At 34.4% G+C, this 14,218-nt stretch overlaps 1 protein-coding gene across 5 annotated transcripts in view; it reads left to right on the forward strand.

Moving 5' to 3' along the window:
* RANBP17 (RAN binding protein 17) overlaps positions 1-14,218 on the forward strand; it is a 311,774-nt gene that overhangs the window by 164,519 nt on the left and 133,037 nt on the right. The window lies entirely within an intron of this gene.

The following is a 14,218-nucleotide window of genomic DNA, read 5'->3' on the forward strand; positions in this document are numbered from 1 at the left end:
GCCTTTGTGGATCCTCCCACTATTTCTCTGTTCCTTAGAAACAGATCCTTTAAATAATCACAGAAACTCTAGGCATCTGAGAGCAAAAATACTTCATCAGATTCTGAAGGCTCTTAACTTTATACCATTCTACCTAAGCCTGCCTTCTAACACTGATTCTTCTGATCTTTCAGAACTATGCTCTCTTGACATGGAGGAATTACAGAAGTTTACTATCTGGCTGATCTTGGTATATGGTACTATCTGCAATTTACCCAAGAGAAATACATTCACTTTTGCAGTCTTTATCTGATTGTCAATCCTACTTTACTCATATTGGCGATTTTCTTTGTATTCTGTCCCTACTTTTCTTTTCCTCATGATAATTTCATTTAATTTCACATTCTTTTATTATTTTTTCAAAATTCATTAACCCCTAGTAAGGTCAGTTATGTGAATTACAAATTCTCACTAAGTTGTTCATAATGCTGTGGAGGTGTGTTATTTACTCCATCTTGTTTTCCTTACTCTCTGTCCTCTTGATGTACTTGTTGTGATGACCTTAATCATGTTTAGAATGGCTCATGGAAAAGAGAAGGTTGTGACTGGAACTGACATGGGCCATAGACTTTATTTATATGCTTGTGTAAGTCTTTTCTATTTTATCATCTTGAAGCTGAACTTATTTAAGACATTGCTAGCTATAAATAAAAAGCACAGTTCTTTTCATCTGGTAGGTGTATAGTCCACCAAAGGAAATCCATTGTGGATACTGATAAGGAAATACATAGAAATTGAGAAGGGTTTTGGTAGTCCAGTTACCTTTGACAAGTCATAAGCTTTCTGGGCCTTAGTTTTCTCCAGTCCAAAATGGACATGTTAACTGCCTTTTCTATTTCAGTGGATTGTGTAAAGATCAGATGAAATAACGTGAAATGCATGTAAAAGGACTTTCTTTGTCATTCATGAAAAGTGTTAAACTCTTTATGATTATACAGTGTTGTTGTCTTGAATACTTTGAGGAAAGAGAATAAGTGTTGGTATATTTATTAACTTGTTTTTGCCTCTCTTCTTCCAAAAAAGATTTGAAGCAGAGGTCACTAATGAAGTCGTTGAATTGAAGATACTATTATTGGCAAGAGGAATGAAGTGAAAGGAAATCTGAGGAGGAAAATATTTTGTAAAGGTGTTGAATTAGTTTGCTGCATAGGCAATAAATATTTAGGAGGCACATCCTCAGAGATAGAATTAAAGTACAAATTGGATTGTTATTGTTGGCAGATAGGAGTGGTTTTTAAAAGAGTAGTAATATGTTGTAGATCTGGAGAGATATTTTCTCTAAAATGGTAAGATCTTAAAAAGAAGAAGAAAAGATTAGATATAATGAGAAATTGTTAGTTAATTTCAATTTGAATACTTGGAGGAAATGCTTCAACTTAACGGGGAAAGAGTAATTTTAGGAAAATAATAATGTGACCAGGATAGGGCCTGAATTTTGAATCTGTAAAGAAGCTAAGTTCTTGTTAACTTTTTTACAGGTCAGTGTCTACCTTAAAACGCTAGTTTACCAACAAAAAAAAGTTACGGGTGGAGGAGAGCGAAGAGGGATATTTATGAATTATTTCTGAGATCTAGTGAAAATTCTAAGTATGTGGTAGAACTTTTTGAGATTCATACCGTAGCACAAAAGGAATTATGATGTCTTAGATAATGTTTTGAAACATTAATTGTGACCATGTAATTAAAGTTTATGATTCTTGACCTCGTATCTTATTTTGTAAACTGATGTTTTATAAAAGACTATATTACTTTCTGCTTCAAGTTGCTACTGAATCATGTTAACTCCTTTTTTATCAATAGTTTCTCTCTCTTTAGTTCTTTCCTCCCAAACTATGTTAAACAGAGTACCTATACCACTACTTCCTAGCTCTTTTTCTTTAGGCAAGTTCCTGAGCTCTCTGAGCTTTAGTTTTGTTATAAAATGTGGATAATAATACGTACTTTTTATAGAGTTGAAGCAAGGATTGAGATAATATTCTTAGCATGATAAACTGACACATAGAAAGTACTCATTAAGAATTAGATGCTTCTACTGTTGTTGGTGGTGGTATTGCTATAATTATTACAACTGTTCTTATTATCATCGTTGAATACAGTTATTTTTTCCCTAGTGGTCTACTAAATCAAAGAAAAATCATTGGGAAATAATCACAGGGGATGTGTTTATATAAGTGGTGGCCACGTATTATATTTTACAGGTTAGTAAACTTTGCTTCTTAGCATGTTATGAATATCTTTGAACTAAAACGTTCGGAGAGGAAAGAAAGATTTTCTTTATTTGAAAACATCCTTCTGTTTTACATCTTAGAATAGCAAAAACCTGTATGTACTTTTTAGAATCAGTCTCTCTAAATGATAGCCCGATACAGAAACCAGGGTTCTTTACAGCAGGCCATTCTGAGGTTGGAGGTATCGTTGGAAAAAAATGTAATTAGGATTCACCACAAATTCTTACATTTCTCAGTATTTTATCTGTTAAGCAGTCACCCCTGCTTGTTGCCCTTTAGGCATTCAGTTGAGGTGCATTAGTAAGCTGGGTGAGCAAACTGTTGAGCATATCTAATTGGGCTCCTAGAGAAAATGGCTGACCAACGGTTTTGAATACTCAAGAATTCACATATTGAATGCCTGTCGAGGACCAAATCTGTTGTGAAATCATCATTACCCTTAGAATCTTGTATTTAATGATGAGACTGGTAAGAAATGGTACAGGGAGATAAACCTGTGACCGAGGTAAAGACAGACCTGTAGCAGCCCTTAAGAGGGACACCTGCCTTGGGCTTGAGGAGAGCAGAACTCGGGAGAGAGGAACCAGAGGACTTAATGATGGTAATATCTGGGCTTTGAGGCCAAATGGGAGGTGGCTGGGTAGGGAGGTGGTAAGGGTCCAGGAGGGGATAAATTTTCCATTTGGGGAACTATTAGATGGCAGAGTAAAGATGAAAATATAGGCCATGAAGGGAGAAATGAGATTTTTCTGCTGTGACCTTGGAGGGTCTCTTTTATGCAAGAACTAGTCAGTTCAAAGGAGGAAATGATTAAAATGGAATTCACTGAACTATTTTATTCTGTTGACTTGATCAGTCAGTTTCAGTAAAAATGCTTGCGCCTCATAATCCATTTGGGCATGGATTTGTTTTTGTTACTCTTTTATAATGTGGAAGATACTTTCAAATTTCTCTTGTGGTTCTCGATAGTGGTTGTACAATATAATCACATGGGGATTTTTTTTTTAAATGCCAGTGTAGATTTGTTGTAATGATTCCAACAGAAATTTTTAAATGTTGGGGGATGGGGAAATAGATTATACAAGACTAGCAAAATATTGATAATCATTGAAGCTTGGTAATGGATACCCGAGGTTCATTAAAGTATTCATTATGTTTGTGTATGTTTGAATATTTCCATACTAAAATAATTTTTAAGTAAATTTAGAAGAAGTTTTTCTCAACAACCACCACCAAAAAAATACTCGTGCCTGGGCTGCTCCCTAAACCAATTAAATAAGAATTTCTTGAGATAGGACTAAGGTATCTTTTTTCTTTTTTATTGAAGTATAGTTGATTTACAATATTGTGTTAGTTTCAGGCGTACAGAAAAGTGCTTCGGTTATAATATATATATATATATGTGTATGTATATATCTATATTCTTTTTTTCAATTCTTTTCCATTATAGGTTATTACAGAATACTGAATATAGTTCCCTGTGCTGTACAGTAACTTCTTGTTATTTATCTATTTTATATAAAGTAGTGTGTATCTGTTAATCCCGTACTCCTAATTTATCCCTTCCCCCTCTTCCCCTTTGGTAACCATAAGTTTGTTTTCTATGTCTGTGAGTCTGTGAGTCTGTTTCTGTTTTGTAAATAAGTTCATTTATACTATTTCTTTTAGATTCCACATATAAGTGATATCATATGTTTGTATTTCTCTGTCTGATTTACTTCACTTAATATGATAATCTCTAGGTCCATCCATGTTGCTGCAAATGGCATTATTTCATTCTTTTGTTTTTTTAAGTTCAACATGATCCTCGTATGTAGCTATGGTTGAAAAACCTCTGCTGTATGAGATAAACTAAGCAGGAATTATTGTTCTTATTTTACAGGTAGAGAAACTGAGACCCAGAAAGGCTAAATGTTTTGTTACAAGGCCACATAGATAGTAAAGAGCACAGCAATTGCATTGTCAACCTCATATATTCTAGTGCTCATTTTATTATACCACTCTGCTTCTACATTGCCCATCGAAGGAGTGATTTCATTGCTAGTAGTTGTCATATGGTCTGTTCAAAACCTATGCTGTACTGAAGATATCTTAGTCCTACCACTCTGTTTTAGAACACACTAGCTCCTCTTCCTCACACTGGCAATGAGTATTGGGTGCAAGCAGTGACGGTTGCTAAATTGGTTGTATTTGTGAGTAGGTGCTCATAATTCAGCCTGCCATTTTCTTTTCTTTTCCTGCAAATATGGGGACAGTGTAAGTACCTCTTGGAAAGAAAAGATGCTGATATTTTTCTAACGCCCTGTGCACTGGGGCAGTAAATCTACACGCAAATTAAAGATTTTGGTGACAAATGATAACTCTCATCATCACTCTAATCTCTTCTTAACTTTCCTGGGTATTGTTAATTCATAACGTAGTTTGAATTGACTTACTACTATTGATCTCATATTCATTAGGATGAAAAGAGAAATCTTGCCTTTGCAAGGGAAATACAGTTATCAGACACTTTTTTTCTCAGAATAAAAGGACCTGGCGGGATATAAACTGTGAGAATGACAGTTAAATTGACGTGAAGGTTAATGCTTGCTTGCTACATTGATGTTGGAGGATCAGTCGCTTGTCAGTATGCTGCTATAATACATGCAGTACATCTTCATTAGGAAGGCATATAGCAATCAGTTTCAGGTTTCCGGATGAGCCTGTGGCCAGGCCATAATTAACCTTTTGAACCTGGAATTGTAACAGAATGTACTATTGGCTTGGGTTATCAATTATGGTCAGAGTCAATTGATACTTACTCAAAGAAGGCTTATTGGTGATGGATATTATAATCTACTCATTTTCCGTTGTTTGATTAAAAAATAAAATTGACATGACAGAATATTCCATTTTTTACTTTTGGAGAGACCAATTTTTGTAAGCCAGATGCTTTGCCAAACAAACAGTTATATTAGTAACAGTTTGGATTTTCTTGGTTTTGATTTGGTTTTCGGTCTCAATTTTCAGTATTGTTATCAATTTCTTAAGCATGAAGCAGTGTAACTGCTAAGGAGGACTTTTTAAATACCTTATCTGTCAAAGTATAATAGAAAAGACTCAGATCGCATTTCATCATACTTTAAACATAAGTTTAAAAGATTAAAGTTCAGGTGCAATCATGTTATTAAGTTTTTTGTGTCTTGTACTTCTTTTTCAATATTTCACTCAAATCAAATAGTATTATCAGAAAAATGGCTGACCAAGTTTCACTTATTTTGGAAAAACTTAACAGAATATTTGTTAATCAAATAAAACTGAAAATAATATTTGCCAATCCAAATCAAGGGAATGTTGCTATTTTAATGTATTTCAAATTGCCTATTACAGTTTAAATATAACTGCTCCAATTTAAAAGCTATGTGCTTTTTAGCTGTATTTCCATTTATTATATGTTATTTTTATTCTCTGAGTTTTCAAAATAATTTTCAATTAAAGTTATGCAGTGCTAATATGTTTGAGAAGTTATTTCTAGAAAAAAGTTACACTTAGGTTTTACTTGTAGTTGCTGCTGTCTATGCATATTGTTTTGAAATTGTCATCTATGAATCTGTCTTGAGACAATTTATTTTTATTTATTTATTTATTAACATCTTTATTGGACTATATAATTGCTTTACAATCGTGTGTTAGTTTCTGCTTTGTAACAAAGTGAATCAGCTATACATATACATATATCCCCATATCTCCTCCCTCTTGCATCTCCCTCCCACCCTCCCTACCCCACTCCTCTAGGTGGTCACAAAGCACCGAGCTGATCTCCCTGTGCTATGCGGCTGCTTCCCACTAGCTATCTGTTGCACACAATGCTCTTTCTGCCCATAATTAATTTTAAAATAAATTGTCTCGTAGAGAATGGAATTGAGGACACAGGGAGGGGGAAGGGTAAACTGGGACGAAGTGAGAGAGTGGCATGGGCTTATATATGTAGTATGTATAAGTAGTATATATGTAGTATATATAAGTAGTATATATGTAGTATGTATAAGTAGTATATACGTAGTATGTACAAGTAGTATGTATGTAGTATATATATGTAGTATATATAAGTAGTATATATGTAGTATGTATAAGTAGTATATATGTAGTATGTACAAGTAGTGTGTATGTAGTATATATATGTAGTATATATAAGTAGTATATATGTAGTATGTATAAATAGTGTATATGTAGTATGTACAAGTAGTATATATGTAGTATATATAAGTCCATGCCACTCTCTCACTTCGTCCCGGTTTACCCTTCCCCCTCCCCGTGTCCTCAGTTCCATTTTCTATGAGACAGTTTATTTTAAAATTAATTATGGGCAGAAAGAGCATTGTGTGCAAAGGTGTTTTTTGCAATATTTTTATAATAGTGAGAAATTGAGAAAAACATAAATGTCCAATACTAAGACATTGGTTGAGTACATTGTGTATATCCGTTTGAAGAATTAACATAATCATAGGGTAGAAATTTTAATATTCTGAGGAAATAGTTATGTTATCTTAAATTTTTAGAAGTAGGCTAAAAAAATTGTATCCCTAAGGGTAACAGGAGGGTTTTTTTATCCTGGAAAGAAATATACTAAAATGTGAAGAGTAGTTGCCTTGAGGTGGTAGTATTACACGCCTTTTTTCTTATTTATATATTTTATTATATAAAATATTTATTATAGTATTTATATAAATTATATTTTAAAGTAAATTATATTTTTATAAGTAGAACTGTTTCTGAGTATTATTACTCTTATCTATCAGGAAAACAATAGTTTAAAAATTAATTATAGGTCTCTAAAATTAATGTTTTTGTAATCTGTTCGTCTGTAGCACAAGATAGTATGTAAGGCCTGACTGCCTGGTTCAAATTCCAACTCTTACTTTCAAGCTGCGTGACTTTGGATAAATTTTTAATACGTCTTTATGCTTCAATGTCCTCATCTATAATAGGATAATAAAGTACCTATCTTGTAGGGTTTCTATAAGATTAAATTAGTTACTGTATGTGAAGTTAAAATAAGTAAACACAGTCTTCTGGGCACTGACCCTCTAGTGCTATACACACAGCCTGCTGCTTTACTAATAGCTGATCGCTAGCTCTTTAGCTTTCATATCTATCTTCCTTCTGTAAATCTCTACTTATTTATGTCTCATGGGCTCTTTCAAACTCACCATTCACCTTCTCCCCAAACATCTCTCACTCCTGCTAGTGAATCATTGTCACCTCAGTCACAATATGAAAGATGTGAAAGTCATTTGGACTCTTCTTCTCTCTTCCTAAATTTTCTTGAATATTTTTGCTTTTTTTCTTTCCCTTCTGCCACATTCAGACCATCTTTACTTCTCATCTGCTAATTCCAGTCTTGACTTTCCTATCCCCAAACATCCTAGACAACACTGCTAGGGCATTCTTTCTGAAGTGTCAGTCTTCCGTAATTCCCCAAGCTTTCAAGGTGAAATCTAGAGCCCCAGGGACCTAACCTCTCCTCTGGACTATATTCATTTCACCTCACACTGGCTTTCCTGAATTATTTGCAATTCTTTGAACATGCTTTGCTCCTTCAGTACTTCTGTGTCCTCATGCATGCGCTTCCCTTTCTATGGAATGCTCTCCAACCTTCTATAATAACTCTGGATTAGATATTCCTCCAAATGGACTTAGCACATGGCACAAAGCAGTAAAAGCATTTATCATACTTTATGTTAATTGTCTGTGTCCTTTTCTCTGATACCCTTTAGATTGTGAGCCTCTTACATTTAGGGACCAAGCCTTATTCTATATGTCTTTTTAATATGCATGGACCTAGAGATTATCATACTAGGTGAAGTAAGTCAGACAGAGAAAGACAAATACCATATGATATCATTTGTATGTGGAATCTAAAATATGATACAAATGAACTTACTTATAAAAGAGAAACAGACTCACAGACATAGAAAACAAACTTAACGGTTTCCAAATGGGAAAGTGGGTAAGGGAGGGATAAATTAGGAGTTTAGAAATAGCAGATACAAACTACTATCTATAAAATAGATGAACAACAAGGTCCTACTGTATAACACAAGGAACTATATATTCAGTATCCTGTAATAAGCCATAACGGAAAAGAATATGAAGAAGAATATGTATATGCCTAAAACTGAATTGGATTTCTCCTCAGTAGTTTTTAAAAGTGTAAAAGAGTCTAGAGATCGAGAAGTTTGAGAAATATTATCCTATACTGTTATCCCCAGATTTCAGAAGAACCTTCCTTTTAGTATACATTTGGGGCCTTTTAAATTGACCTCCCAATTTCAGAGAATCCTACAATTCTGTATAAGAATAATACTTTCTTATAAGTTGTCAAAATTGTTAGCAGTAATACTTGAGACCTTTGTTTATTCTTTGACCCTGTTTGCCTTCTCAAACAGCTTACAGAACAAAATACCAGGATATCATGATTCTGGTGTACTTGAATCAGATTTCCAAAGTTAGCTTTTATGAAATATGGAGAATAATTACATTATAATTAAAGCAGATTGTGTTTTAATGTTAACCATTAAATTTTAGTATATGACTGGTATTGCAACTAGAATGTTACCACTTCCAGAAGTTTATCCAACCACAAAAAGCAAATATCCTCTTTTTTATCTTATATAATGAAATTGCTGAATGTTTTAAATAGGATTTATCTATTGTGTATTTTCCAGTATTTTAGAAGCATGATAGAGTACAGACACACTAAATGGTTTCTAAAAGAACTGTTTATTTCTTTCATTTAACAGTTATTAAGCATGTATCAACTCTGTGTTTAAATACTAGGGGCAAGACTAGCTGTAGTCTTGGTTCTTAAGTTAGATGGGGGAGGTAGAAAAGAGAACAAATGAAAGATATTTTTGCCAAACTAGTGTGAAACTTCTCAAAAATAACATCTTTTTTTATTCTTGATGAATGATGTTTGTCATTGATTTTATGTAAATTAAAGGTTGTAGCCTATTTTATGAGTATAATTTAATCAGTAATAAAATCTTACTTCCACTATGAAATAGAATTTGAAATCTAATACAATATTAAAGTATTTTTAAAACAATGATTAAATGTTCTTTATCTAATCTCCCTCAAGTTACAAAGAGGTAGTATTGCTTACTTTATTTATATAGTGGAGCCGGAAAATGTTTGCCAGAAGACAAAATTGATTGCCAGGTTGAGCTGTACATATGATCATCAAAAGAGAACAATATCCTAAATATCCCAGAAAGTTGAAAAACATTTAGGTATAGATTTTACATATCCATGTATTACAGTGAGTACCCCATTTATGCTGGGAGAAGTGGTTTCAGTTTTCATTTTTGCAGCTAGGAATGTTTTATAGGTCTACCTACTTACATACTTACTGCTCAACCTAACAGTATTCCAACAAGCCTTACTAGTGTTTCATGGTCAGAGGGACGTGGGACTCCTGTATGGCAAATACCATTTCCCTAAACATAGGTGACAGTTTGCCTAGGAACAAAATTCAAAATCTTTTAAAACCTGCTAGTTTTTACTATTACAAATTTTATTCTAATGAAATGAGAGCTAAGACTAGCTAACATCATTTGAGGTACACAGAGTCAAGCTAACCTAGGACAGCATCTGAACCCTGGCATTATCATCCAGGATATATAGAGTTTCTAGAGCCCAGTAAAAATGAACAGAGGTACCTTTTAATGAAATCATGGCTTTAATATGAATTTTTTAATGCCATGTGGATTTATAGTTTAACTTCTTACAGAGAGTACTAAAGGCAAGTAAACTTAAAATTTCTTGGCTTGGTGTCACTGTTACAGGAGGAGATACAGTTAGAAAAGTATTCCATATCATATTGCTAATTGCGGGGAAATTTTCTTTTAGAAAACATTTGTTTTCTATAACGCCATCTACTACTGAAAGAAAGCTCAATAAAATCTTGACTCATAAAAATAGTGTTATCCCCCCCCCCAACCCCGACCTTGGAAGAATGGCAAGTTTTCCCCCACCCCCTTCTACTAAACAGAGAGTGTCTGGGGTGACTTGAGAACTTATGTTTATCAAAATGGTAATGGAAGGTGGAAGGAGGGGGAGAAGTGTGACAAGCATGAGAATGATAGCTAACACTAGTGTAATGGCCAGAATGGATTCCAGTCCTGAACACTGTCACTAACTGGCCTGTGAATTTTAAGAAAAACTTAGAAAGTGAATCGCAGTGATGAGAACTCTGCCTTCTAAACTCATAAATGTAGCAGTGAATATCATGTTTGCTGACTTATTGTTTCAGCAGATGTTTTTTGATTCTTTAATTAGCCCTGGCCCTGCCTTCAGTGAGTTTATAATCTAGTTTGAAGAGATTAGATTTTTACACTAGTGGATAGTCTCAAAAACAGATGTCTCTGTCTCTCTATCCCTCTTCTCTAGCACAGAGCCTATCCTGTGTCATAGAGGTGTTTCTTTTGTTTTTTAAATCACTCACCACATGGTGATGGAAAGGGGGAAGAGGGAGGAATAGATAGAGAAACATAAAGCGAAAAGCCTAGCAGTCCTTGTTTCTGAAAAGTAATCAAAGCGAAAATGCAATTTATCAACCTCACCTCTGAAATTACAATGTAAGTCGGTAGAAATCAATGCATAATTCTCTTGCCACACATTTCTTGCAAAAATGAGATATAGCTCTGCTTGTGCCTGGCTCACATAGCTGGGTCATAATTAAGGAAACCTGTGTGGGCTTAAAACCTAGAGGAGAGTTTCCCTTCCTTCTACTTCAACCTCCTCTTGCCCCAAACCTGTCTCCACCAGTTACTTCAGTCTGGCACTGCTGTTGAACCCATAGCACCATCTAGGGGTCAGGGAAGGTGATGGAGAGCAGTATTTCTGTGCCTAGGCATTCTCAAGAGCTTACAGCCTTAGTACTTTTAGAACTCTTCTCCCAGTTTCCAGTTAACAATTCTGTAAAGATATAAGATAAAAAAAATAAAAAAAATAAAAAAAAAAAATAAAATTAAAAAAAAATTAAAAAAAATAAATAATCAAAAAATAAACAAAAAAAAATAAATAAAAATTAAATAAAAGAAGTAATAAGAAAAATCGACTTGGGTTCAGATCCACCATCTGGGCTTGTAAGGGTTTTTCTATTATAATGTGTAAAGTGGTTTGGACATAGTAGGCCCCTAGAAGTGAGTCATATTATTATGTTTCAGAATCATATGGATGGAATTAGATGGAGCCAAAAAAAAAAAAAAAAGGTCAAATTCTACTAAAATAATGAAACTATTTTATTCAACATAAGGAAAGAAAATGAACATTAAGCAAATGTATTTGGTGTCAGGGCTCTACTTTTTTTAAAATTTATTTATTTATTTATTTATTTTTGGCTGTGTTGGGTCTTCGTTTCTGTGCGAGGGCATTCTCCAGTTGCGGCGAGTGGGGGCCACTCTTCATCGCGGTGCGCGGGCCTCTTACTGTCGCGGCCTCTCCCGTTGCGGAGCAGAGGCTCCAGACGCGCAGGCTCAGTAGTTGTGGCTCACGGGCTTAGTTGCTCCGTGGCATGTGGGATCTTCCCAGACCAGGGCTCGAACCCGTGTCCCCTGCATTGGCAGGCAGATTCTTAACCACTGCGCCACCAGGAAAGCCCAGGGCTCTACTTTTTAAAAGAAGAATCATATGTATAACTGAATCACTTTGCTGTACACCTGAAACTATCACAACATTGTTAATCAACTGTACTCCAATATAAAATAAAAAGTTAAAAGATAAAAAATTCAAAAAACAAAAATAAAAGAAGAATCGTAGGCTGTGGTCTATATCTAACTCACGAAAGGTGTTAAAATCACATTAATAAGTATTCTGGTTACAACAGAGTAGAACTATGTCATCGTCAAAGTAAAGCTGACTGAGGCTTCAGCGTGTAATTAAATTGCACTTTGCACAAGAGCATTAAAACAATTCTTGTAACACTCTCCTCCTCCACCACTTTTCTCCTATCAAAACACAAGAAGCCAGTAAGAAACATCATTCCCTTCTTGGAATAAGCAACAAGAGAACCTGCAAACAGATGATAATAAAATGTCATTCATCATTTTCATTTTCTTTGGAAATTGTGCTTCTCTTCTGAATATACCATAATGTTTTTTCTTTTCCTTACCTTTTTATGCTCAATCAAAATACTTTAAAATACTATTTTGTTTGTGGAAAAACACCCTTCTGTCTCTTAAACATATCTTGTGCTTTTTAGTAAGAACCAGTTGGGGGATGCAGATACATCATCGTAAGCAACTGTTACCTTGGCACAACTGTATTACAAATTATGTTGTGAAGTTGATAAGCTAGTTTCCCTACTATCCGTTTCTTTTGGTGAATGTAAATTAGCAGTGTGATACCATCTTATTAATACTGGAGATACAGTATGCATGTTTTTATTCATACAACTTTTTTGAGAAGTCTATAATGTTGCGTATGTTCTTAGACTTCTATCTCCAAAATCCCCTTGCTAACTCTGCTAGTTACAAGGGCATGCAGTTTTCAGCTATACAGTCTTGGGTTCTACCATTTAGTGGCCTTTGGGCAGATGTCTCAAACTCTCAGACCCTCCCTCAGCTTTCTTGTTTCTAAAGTTAGAATAATAATAGTTAATTCATAAGACTGTTGTAAGGATTAAAGGAGATTACATATGATAAGCTCTCAAAAAATATTAGGTCTCTTTCCCTATAAAATAAAACATTCCCCTAAAAAATATTATGTCCCTTTTTTTCTTGACTACCTTCACCTATTCTGCCTTCCCCCATCCTATCCTCCACCTCTGGCAACCACCAATTTGTTCTCTATATCTTTGAGGTTTTTTTGTTTTAGATTCTACATATATGTGAGATTGATCGTACAGTACTTGTCTTTTTCTGTCTGACTTACTTCACTTAGTGTGGTTCCCTCAAAGGCCCACTCATGTTGCTGCAAATGGCAACATTTCATTCTTTTTTATGGCTGAATAATATTCCACTGTGTGTGTATACCTCATTTTCTTTATCCATTCATCCATTTATGAACACTTAGCTTGTTTCCATGTCTTAGGTATTGTAAATAATGCTGCAGTGAACATTGGGGTGCATATATTTTTTTTTTTCAAGTTAGGGTTTTTTTTTTCCTTCAGGTAGATATCTGGAAGTAGAATTGCTGGGTCATATGGTAGTTCTATTTTTGATTTTTTGAGGAACCTCCATACTGTTTTCCATAGTGGCCGCACCAATTTATATTCCCAGCAACAGTGCACAACAAACACAACAGGGCACCTTTTTTCCACATCCTCGCCAATACTTGTTATTTCTTGTCTTTTTGATAATAGTAATTCTTACAGGTGTGAAGTGATACCTTGGTGTAGTTTTGATTTGCACTTGCCTGTTGGTTAGTGATATTGAGCACCTTTTCATGTACCTGTTGGACATATGTGTGTTTTCTTTGGAAAAATGTCTATTTGGATCCTCTGCCATTTTTTAATTGGATTGTTTGGTTTTATTTTCTACTGATTTGTGTATGAGTTCTTTATATATATTGGATATCAGATATACGATTTGGAAATATTTTCTCCCATTCTGTAAGTTGCGTTTTCATTTTGTAGATGGCTTCCTTAAATGTTGCTAGGCATTTGAAGTGATTCTAATTTGTATCTAGTACTACTGTTTTCTAGATCCAGGAATGGCTTCCAATTAATATTCCTTTAAGTGGAATAACGTTAATTTGTCTAGCTCACTGCTACTATATTGTACATGTACAGCTTGGGAAAATGTGCTGTTTTTGCACATTTTCTGTTCATTCAAATGGTTTATGAATCAAAAAACATGTTCTAAGATCCTGTAATTATTACAAAATAAAGTATCCATTTATTAGGCAAGAATTGTCTACAGTGTCTGCAAGAGTAAACAGACCCACTCACAAGAATAAGTGTTGCCTTC

The sequence above is a fragment of the Eschrichtius robustus genome, chromosome 2 (genome assembly GCF_028021215.1).
Source record: "Eschrichtius robustus isolate mEscRob2 chromosome 2, mEscRob2.pri, whole genome shotgun sequence".
In the NCBI taxonomy this organism is placed as follows: domain Eukaryota; kingdom Metazoa; phylum Chordata; class Mammalia; order Artiodactyla; family Eschrichtiidae; genus Eschrichtius; species Eschrichtius robustus.